The sequence below is a fragment of the Pinus tabuliformis genome, chromosome 1_2, assembly GCF_031772625.1.
Source record: "Pinus tabuliformis cultivar Carrire ecotype Pingquan chromosome 1_2, CPIR1, whole genome shotgun sequence".
In the NCBI taxonomy this organism is placed as follows: domain Eukaryota; kingdom Viridiplantae; phylum Streptophyta; class Pinopsida; order Pinales; family Pinaceae; genus Pinus; species Pinus tabuliformis.
Genome location: NC_142298.1, coordinates 1,352,609,189 through 1,352,619,701, shown reverse-complemented (window position 1 = coordinate 1,352,619,701; position 10,513 = coordinate 1,352,609,189).

Sequence of the window (10,513 nt, the reverse complement as noted above, 5' to 3'; positions counted from 1 at the left end):
TCATGTGTGAGCCCAGGAGAGTGCACTGGGTGGCTGCAAAACACATTCTTCGTTAATTGCAGGGGACAGTGGATTTTGGTCTGGATTATAGACAGGGTGATGGAATGAGACTGGTAGGGTACACGGATTCAGATTGGGCGGGTTGTGCTTCAGATAGGAAGAGTACTTCCGTGTGTTGTTTTGGGTTGGGTTTGGCAGTTGTGTCATGGATCAATCAGAAACAACAGTCAGTTGCATTGAGCTCAACTGAGGCAGAGTATATGGCTGCTAGTTTGGCTAGTTATGAGACCATATGAATTCGCAAGATGGTGTTTGGTCTATTTGGTCAGGCATTGAGACCTTCAGTAATTTACTGTGATAACCAAAGTTGCATAAAACTCACAGAGAATCCAGTTTTTCATGACAGGTCAAAGCATATTGAGATCAAGTATCACTTCATTAGAGACTATGTCCAAAAGGGAGTTGTCAAGCTTGAGTAGATTTCCACAAATGAGCAGGTAGCGGACATTTTCACCAAAGCCTTACCACGAGGCAAGCATGTATACTTCAAAGACAAGATGGGAGTGGTGAGGAACACTTTCCTCGATAAGAGGGAGTGTTAAAATTTGGGTACCACAGGACAAATGGTTCCCTAAGGCTTTGATCTTTGGCCTAGGGAAAAGTGTCCAAATTTATTTTTTACTTTTCTCCTAAAGTGACTTTATAAGTGGAAAAGTCAATTTAATTTAAAAGTGATTTTATAAGTGGTAAAGTTACATTCTAATTTAAAGGTGACTTTATTAAAGTGAATGAAGAATTAGAAAGTGAAAAAGTAACTATGGAAATAAAAGGCTAAGTGGGTCTTTATTTAAGTGGGTGAATTAAAAAATAGAAAGTGAGAATTAAATGCACATTTATTCTCATCCCTAGATCTAAATGAATCTCAGCCATTAGATCTTAGGGTAACCCAAAAGGTCATTTAGAGAATAAAAGGAGAAGAGAAGAAGAAAAGATCAATTCATTCTTTCATGAGCATTTGAGAGAAAGAGAAGAGAGAGCAAAGAGAAAATTTATGAGCAGTGAGGAAATGAAGGAGAGCAGCAAGAAAAACATTTCAGCAAATTTGGGCAACAGCATTTATTGGCACGCATCCCAAGGAAAAACCATATAGCAGGAGAAAGGCACAGAAATCAAGGAAGAGGTGCAGCGAGTTCTAGGAACATTTTTCGAGGCTGGCCGTACAACATTTAATGTTGTTTTATTGCTGTAAAAAATTTCTGTTTTGGTTGTTTGTTGACTAGCACGATTTTCGAGGTGGAGTTCACGCATGGAAATCGAGATAAGTTGTAATTTGTGGTTGCTGGAATTTTAACTGTGTATTTCAATTTCTATGTAAAAGCATTTTCAGAAATAAAGAAGAGCTCTCAAATTGGTTTTCCCCAAAAGTTGTAGGGGGTTTTTCCAGGGTCACATTGACCAAAAATCACTGTGTTATTTTCTGTGTGTGGCTGTCATAATTTTGCTGTGTTTTAATTCTGCAATTTCAGCAGTTGTGAAATCTCTAAATTTGTGTTTTCAGAAAAATATTATCATTTCCAGATTTTGGAATTTTTATCATGCTTGGATTTAAAACTAAATGCATGGAGTGATAAGGAAAACTGATAATCGGAGTGGGGGTTGAAATTTCTTCAAGATTTGGGATGGTGGACTGCAAGCGTGTGACTACTCCAATGGAACTTAACTTTAAGAAGTTATCTGGTATTATTGTTGGACCTGAATTGGGAAATGCTTTTGAGTATCGTCAACTCATAGGAGCACTGATGTTCTTGCTGAACTCCCGTCCGGACATATGTTTTGTAGTTAACACATTGAGCCAATACATAGTTGAGCCTCATCATACACATTAGATTGTCGCAAAGAATCTTCTGAGATATCTTCGGGGCACGATCACTCATGAACTGAGATACACTGCCGAAAATGTGACGCTAAATGGTTATTTTAATGTGGATTGGGCTGGAAGTGTGGTGGATCGCAAGAGCAATTCTGGATGTTTTTCTTTGGGTTATGCTTTGATATCCTAGATGAGCAGGAAGCAGAAATCAGTTGCCTTGAGCACCGCCGAGGCCAAATACATAGCTGCTAGTATGGCCTCCTGTGAAGTTGTCTGGTTGAGGAAGCTCTTCAGTGAGCTGTTTCGACATGTGCTGGATACCACCATGATCCTTTGCAACAACCAGAGTGGGATCCGATTATCAAAGAATCCCATGTTTCATGGTCGCTCCAAGCATATAGATATCAAGTACCACTTTATCCAGGATATGGTACAACGGGGAGCAATAAGGCTCCATCACATTGGGACTGATGAGTAGGTCGCCGATATTCTAACAAAGCCCCTGAGGAAGGTCAAATTCTTGGCCTTCCAAGAACGACTTGGAGTCGTGGAGAGACCCTCTTATGAGGATCCTGTATGAGATGGACATTGAGCTCTGAGAGCTCGGGGGGGCTTGGGGTACTTCTTGGAGCGGTGAGCAACCATAGGGTGAGTGGTTTAGCCTTCCCCTAGAGGTTTTTTGTGTACAGGGTGAGTGGTTCATCCTTCCCCTGTGATAGCCCTTGGTGACATGTGAGCAAGACGAGTGGTTCATCCTTCTCCTGTCGAGACATCCTGCGCATGCAGTCTGGGACTCATGGGAAGTACCTTTCATCTGGCCAATGAGTAGGGAAATGAGGATAGGGACCATCGTATTATCAATGGATGCATCGTGTACTACCATACTGTTAATTTTAGGGATGTTCTATGCTTAGAGCAATTTATTTCAATTTTCGCAGTTAGCTCAATATCTTTTCCAGATTAACAATCACATCAACATTAAAGTAAATTGCAAATAGAACATAAACATAAATCGCAAAAGACAAGCCAAGACACAAGATGTAGCGCTAGCCTGGGACAAACCCCAATGTAGAGAAACCCTTGATCAATTCTTCTTATATGTTCTTCAATAGTTCAGCAAAGAGAGAGAAAGACGGTACATTTACAACAAAAGTCAACACTTTGATACATGAGATCAGTTGAAGACATGTTGCTTCAACCGATTCTCCAAGGTGACTCCTTCACCTATCATTGTGTTGCATCTCGTCATCATGTTGCACCTCACCGTGTTGCACCCATCATCACAATGTTGGACCTTATGAATGTTGCACTTTTGTCCCATGTGCCATTGTTGAACCATGTTGTCATACAACATGTCTCATGTGCTTGTAGCACCATGCTTGCCACTGTTATCCATGTTGTCAACGCTTGTCATGCTTGTTGTTGTCCATGCTTGCTGCTGTCATGTCACAGTTGTTGTCCCACTTTGCTTTAGCATCCCTTAGTTGTCCAATTTACTAGCACATTGTACCTTGTTGCTGTCCAATGAGTTTGCAGCACCATACTTGGTTGTTGTCCCATTTGCAGCCTTGTTGTACCATGCTAACCGTCCACTGTTGCTCCTATGAGTGCTTGTTCTCCCACTGTTTGTTGCACAAAGCATCATGCCTAGCTGTCCCATTTATCTTAGCATATCTTGCTGTCCCATTTATTATGCAGTTGTCCCTTGCCACTGCTGCCTAGATATATGTTGTAGTTGTTGTCCCTAACAGTCATACTATACCTTGTCATTGTCCCCTTAGCCTTGCCATCCCTTGCTGCTGTCCCATGTGTCTTAGCAACACCATGTAGCCCAGCTATCCCATTTATTAGCATTGTTGTCCTGAGCATGTTTGAGTCCTCAAACTCTCATGCTGCCCCTGTTTTGAGGGTCACCTACAGCCCACCTTTTCAGCCATATTAGGCATTCATCTAGGGCACCATAGGTTTGCATTATGGCTCCCTTTAGACTGCATTTAGGGCTGCCTTTAGACAGCGTTCAGTGCTGCCCTTAGACTGCGTTTAGGGCTGCCCTTAGACTGCGTTTAGGGCTGCCATTTGGACAGTGTTTAGGGTTGCCCTTAGACTGCGTTTAGGGCTACCTTTTGGACAGCGTTTAGGGCTGCCCTTTGGACAGCGTTTAGGGCTGCCCTTTGGACAGCGTTTAGGCTTCTCTTAGCTTTGATAAGATTCCTCCAAGACTACGGCTAGGGCATGCTTCCTTGACAGCGTTTTAGACTTCTTCTTTGACAACGTCTAGGGTTAGGGCATCTCCTCAATGCAGCTCCCTTAGTCTTCTTTCCTCCAACGTCTAGGGCTTCCACTCCTAGATTTCTCTTCCACTAAAACCCAAGACAAGTGGAGAGAAATCAAGATAGAAGTGTGTGTGAGAAATGACTCTCAAGTCATCTCCTTTTATACTAAAACGTTCAACACATGTGGGGTTTATTTTGTTGCTGGCCGACCTTGACGAATTGTCTTATAACACAAATAAATTCATAACTCCGTGAATACTTATCGAAATCGGATGATATTTAGATCAATCCTACACCTCTCGATGAGAGGGATCCAAGAAAAATAGCAGCTACCATAAATAAGATGACCCACATGGAGTTTGGCCCTATTTTCCAATTTTAACACATACTCCCTATGCTAGGATGTCCGATATTGATCTGGGATCAATGGGAACTGACTTCGGGTCAGTAAAAGTGGTATGAGACACTCTTTTGATTGGGACTGACTTCAGGTCAGTAGAGAATGGTATGAAACATTTTCGATCACTTCTTCTTCTTCATAGTTCAGCAGTGCAGAGCAGTGCATGGATGGCAAAGATAGTACAAATTAGCAGATGGATTAGCAGGTGGAGTTCTCCCTAGTTGAGAGGGAGTGTTAAAATTGGCAACTAGGGCCAAACTCCACATGGGTCATCTTATTTATGATAGCTGATATTTTTCTTGGATTCCTCTCTCCGAGAGGTGTAAGATTGATTTAAAGATCATCCAATTCTGACATTTACAAATGAAGATATGAATTTATTTATATTATGGACAAATTGTCAAGGTCGGCCAGCAAACTCATGTAGGCTTAGAAGCCCAACAGTGACGTCTATTCATCCTCAACGCTTGCCTATAAATGCATGGTGTCTCTTCCTCATTTGGACACACTCATCTTCACACATCTCTCTCTCCTCATCTGATTGGGTACGTATTTCTAGGCAGCTTCTCTCTCCACATGTGCGAAGGAAAGGACAATCATTTTCTGTTTCAACATTGACCAGGTTTGACCGAAAAATTCAGAGGTTGTTTTTGGGCTGTGTTGACCAAGCGTTGACCTGTTTTAGTGCGATTATGGGTAGAGGAATTTTGTCCTAGCAAGCCGTAGATCTAGGCACAAGAACCGAGGCAATCTAACTTTTGTTTTGACCAACGTTAACAATACTAAGGCTGGCCGCAGGTTTGACTTTTGTTGACCAGTTTTGACTGAACTTTTTCGCACTGTTTTTGGGCTGATTAGACTTGTTGTTGGAGGCCGAAATTGACTGGGTTTGACCCAGCTGAATTGAGGAAAAAAACTACCTTGTTGACCAACGTTGACTTTTTTTGTTAGGGCTCTTTTGCTACTATCATAAATTATCAGAATTTGTAAATCGTACTATCTCTCTCTATTGAACTATTGAAGACTAAAAGAAGATTTGATCAAGGGTTCCCCCACATTGGGGTTTGTCCCTTGCTGTTGCCACATCTTGTGTCCTCTTGTCTTGGCTTGTCTTCTACTATTTATGTTTATGTTCTATCTACATTTTACTATCATGTTGATGTGATTGCTAAACTGAAATTGATATTGGGCTCATAAAGAAATTGAAGTAAAATTTCTCTAAAGCATATAGAACATACCATTGTTGCCTAAAATTAACAATACTTCACCAGGAAGAAAGTATACATTAAGCATCCAAGCTAGAAGAAGAAAAAGCAAATTGGGGTTCGTAGCAACAAGTTGTATAGGTTGCAGCTCAAATCGCCAATGGCACTGATAGGCAGCAACTATAATGGTGAAAAGGAGCAAAATGAATTATGGCACAGGCGAATGGGGCACTTACACCATGGACCACTGAGAATGCTCAGAGAGACTGTTGCAGGGGTACCAGTCCTAAGTAATGAACATGATGACTTGTGCAGAGGATGTGTGCTAGGAAAGTATGCTAAAGTCATTTTTTCCATAAGTAACAATAGAGCAAAGGATGTATTAGGATTAATACACTCAGATATCTGCGGTCCTATGTCCACAAGGGCTCTTAGTGGTGGCAAATACTTCGTCACTTTTATCGATGATCACTCCAGAAAAACCTAGATCTATTTCTTAAAGACCAAGGATGAGGTCTTTGATCATTTCTAAGAGTTTAAGGCTCTTGTTGAAAATATGACAAGGAAAAAGATAAAGGTATTGCATTCAGATAATGGTGGAGAATATACAGACAAAGATTTCACAGATTTCTGCGCAAAGGAGGGCATCAAAAGAGAGTGGACAGCTCCATATAATCCGGAGCAGAATGGAGTGGCAAAACGGAAGAACCAAACTATTGTTGGGGCAGCCAAAGCCATGTTGTATGATCAGGATCTACCTAAGTATCTATGGGCAAAAGCTTGTAACACGGCAGTATATATCCAGAATAGAACTCCTCATAGAGCATTGGGAAAGAGAACGCCCGAAGGAGTGTTCATAGGGAAGAAGTCAAAAGTCAGTCATCTCAGGATATTCGAAAGCGTGGCTTATTGCCACATTCTAGAAGAGAAGTGCAGCAAACTGGATCCGACTGCAGAGAAAGGGTATCTCGTAGGATACAACGAGACCTCAAAGGCATATAGAATCTACATTCCAGGAAGTAAGCATATTGTAGTAAGACGAGATGCAAAGTTCATGGAAGATAGAGCTTTCAGGAAATCTCGTGAAATGCCTGTAGAAGATCAGTCAGGAGATGTTCCGTTAGTCCAAGAGCAGCAGGGACAGCAAGAAGAACAGGTAGGAGAGTGTACGCTTGGGTCAAGTACAGTGACCAGTACCAGTATTTCCTCAGAGGGAGGAAATGCAGATGCTTCTAATCGGACAGGAACAACAGGATCAGGAGAAAGAGTTGGTTGAGCCTCCCACCACTAGTGGTAGAACGAGTAGAGAGGTGCAACAGACACTAAGGGACGCAGAGGAGTTTGTTGGAGCTCCTAGAGCCGAGAACAGGCAGCGTAGACAACCAGATAGATACCAAGCATTGGTAGCTCAGGTTGGAGAACCCTCTAGCTTTCAAGAAGTTGTTCAACACTAAGTATGGGTGGATGCCATGGTGGAAGAGTACAACTCCATCGTGACGAATGATGTCTGGGAAGTAGTACCTAGACCAGAAATAGATCAGTTGTAGGATATCTACAAGATCAAGTATGCTGCAGACGGAAACATAGAGAAGTACAAGGCAAGGTTCATAGCAAAGGGGTATGCTCAGAAAGAAGGGATAGACTATGAAGAGACCGTTGCCCCAGTTACTCGTGACACCTCTGTCAAATCTGTTATATCCCTAGCAGCTCAAATGGGATGGGAGATTCATCAGATGGATTCCAAGACATCATTCTTGAACGGAGTGATAGAAGAAGAGGTGCATATAGAACAGCCCGAAGGGTTTGAAACTCATGAGAATAATTCTCATGTTTGCAGGTTAAAGAAAGCTTTGTACGGGCTCAAGCAGGCACTAGAGCATGGTATGGTTGAATTGATAGTTACTTACAGCAGTTGGCATTTGTCAAGAGTGAGGTTGATCCCAATCTCTACTATTTACTGGTAGATAATGAGCCACTTATTCTGGTACTATATGTAGATGACTTGTTCATAACTAGATCATCTAGGCTCATCTAGGACTGCAAGAAGAATCTTGAAGTCGAATTCGACATGAAGGACTTGGTATTGATGCATTATTTTTTGGGGTTGGAAGTTTGTCAAAATAATGGGGAGATCTTCCTTAGACAAGGAAGGTATGCTACAGAGATTTTGAAGAGATTCAGAATGCAGGATTGTCAACCCATGGCTACTCCCGTGATCACCAATTGGAAGAAAATAGATGCATCAGAGGATAAAGAAGTAGATCCCACCTTGTACAGACAACTCATTGGGTCGCTTATGTATCTGGTCAACACTAGGTCAGACATTTGTTTTGCTGTCAACACTCTTAGTCAGTTCATGGTAGAACCAAAAAGGGTGCATTGGGCATCAGCAAGACACATACTTAGGTATGTACATGGAACAGTTGGATATGAGTTGAAGTACTCTAGAGGGGAGGATATCAGCTTGAATGGGTTCACCGATGTAGATTGGGCAGGTAATTCAGTAGACCGAAAAAGTACCTCAGGGTACTGCTTCAATGTTGGATCAGGGATGATATCTTGGTGCAACAGGAAGCAGAAATCGGTAGCACTGAGTTTAGCAAAAGCAGAATATATGGCAGCCAGCACAGCTACATGCAAAGCCATATGGCTTAGAAAATTGCTTGTGAGCCTATTCAAAAAAAGGATGGAGGCGACCAAGGTTTACTGCAATAATCAGAGTTGCATCAAACTCTTCGAGAATCCAATATTTCATGATCGATCAAAACATATAGATATCCATTGTCACTTTATTAGAGGCTGTGTTCAACATGGGGCGGTAAAGCTACAGTATGCTCCCATAGGAGAGCAAGTGGCCGATATACTCACAAAGGCTCTCAAAAGAGCTAAGTTTACTCAGCGCAAAGAGCAGTTGGGTATAGTTGAAAATTCGTTTCAGCAGCAACAACAGTTTGCAATGCAGGGACAATTGGCAATGGCAGTACCAACAACAGCACAGATGCAGAAATTCAGAGGGTGTTGTAGTACAGATGTAGCATTGGCAATGGCAATGTCAAAAGTAGTTGTACAGTTGCAGCAACAGCGCAGTAGTTGGTGGACAGCATGTCAAACATCAGCAGCGTAGAGGACGATGCTTCAGAGTCAGAGCAATAAACAGTAGTAGTGTATTGCTAGAGCACATTCCTCACTAAGAGGGAGTGTTGATTTGGAGTAGCATCGGATGTGCTCTAAGCCTCAAATTTTGCAGTGAGGCTTGGGCACATGCATTCCAAAGAACCCGGAAACCGTTTTGGGAAATTCCACACAAAGGCGACTATATTAAAAATTAATATTTTTAATAGAGTTCGTAAGTCTAAACTTAGGAAAATTAAAATATTAATGGGTATTAATCTAATTGTGGGTGAATCTTCTAGATAAAGATGGAGATCAAGTCAAAATGATCTGAGCCTTTGATTAAGAGTTAATCTAGGCCGTTGGTTATCCAACAGGAAGATATAAGAAGGGGCTTGAGGGTCATTTGGAAAATACACCAGGCAGATACTCAGTTGCCCAAGTAAAATCGATTTTCTCACTGGTCTAAGTTCGGCATGAGAAAATCGGTTTAGAGGGAGAGTTGCAGGAGGAGGAGAGACAAAGAGGGTTCAGCATCAGTGAGGGAGACAGGGACGAAGACACATAGCAGCAAAAGGGACAGCGCTGGGCAGATTGACGATGGGAGAGGCAGCGCTGGCTGGAGTGACGCAGGCATTGCGCGGGCCAATCCAGAGGCCAGAGAAAGTGACATTGGGCAAGCTAGAGAGAGGCAAAGGGTGGAGGAACCTCTCTCTCGGGTCACATACTTGTTCAGGAACGTCTGTAAATTTTTCTCAAAAAGCCTTGTTCTATACGACTGGGTGTAATTTGTACATGATGATTTTTGTTGAAGAATAATAAAACACTCATCTGTTGCACCGGTTTTCCCGCATTGGGTTTTTCCGGGGACAATTGTCCAAAAATCATTGTGTTATTGTGTTTGTATATGTGCCAGCATTTTACTTACATTTACTTTCTGCAATGTTTTAATTGTGAAGACTGCAGTAGAATATGTTTCGATATTTGCCGTAAGAATACAGTAGATAACTTATTTCTGAGGTAATAAGTAGAAAAAATCATATTAATCACTGCAGTAGGATTTCAATTTTAGAAATTTTCAGAGTCTGCAGCCAGTGGGTGATTTTATCAGATAAGTATTGTGTATACACTGTTGTTTATCTGTTGCTCATTGTTAATTGTTTTCTATCAGTTATTATGTTGTCCTAGTTTAATTATATGTTACTTTTCAGTTATGGTATTAGTACCAGAGTTGGTGGCATCATCCTAGCTGGGTGGCTGGGGGATTTTACAAAAGTCTGCATCAGTTCTAGCAGGATGTGAATCCCTTATTTGCAGGTCATACTAATATTCCCTTATGAAGGCATCAAAAATATCTGAAGATGAGTGACTTCTTTTATGTTTGTTCTGGAGATTAAGCTACAACTGGACAGAACCATAGATAGAGCCACTCTTCTGTATATAAAACCATGTCTCTTCCCTTTTTAATGTGCTGCCACTCTGACGTGAATACCACAAAATTCCTAACTTGGATCTCTTGCTAAGGACCACACAATGTTGCTAACATAACGTCTTCAAAACACTAAGTTGACCTTCTTCAAAACATGAATTGGACTTCGGATTGAAGGGAGAATGAGAGATCGGTCCACCTGGAAGTTCATGTTCTTCAACAGGC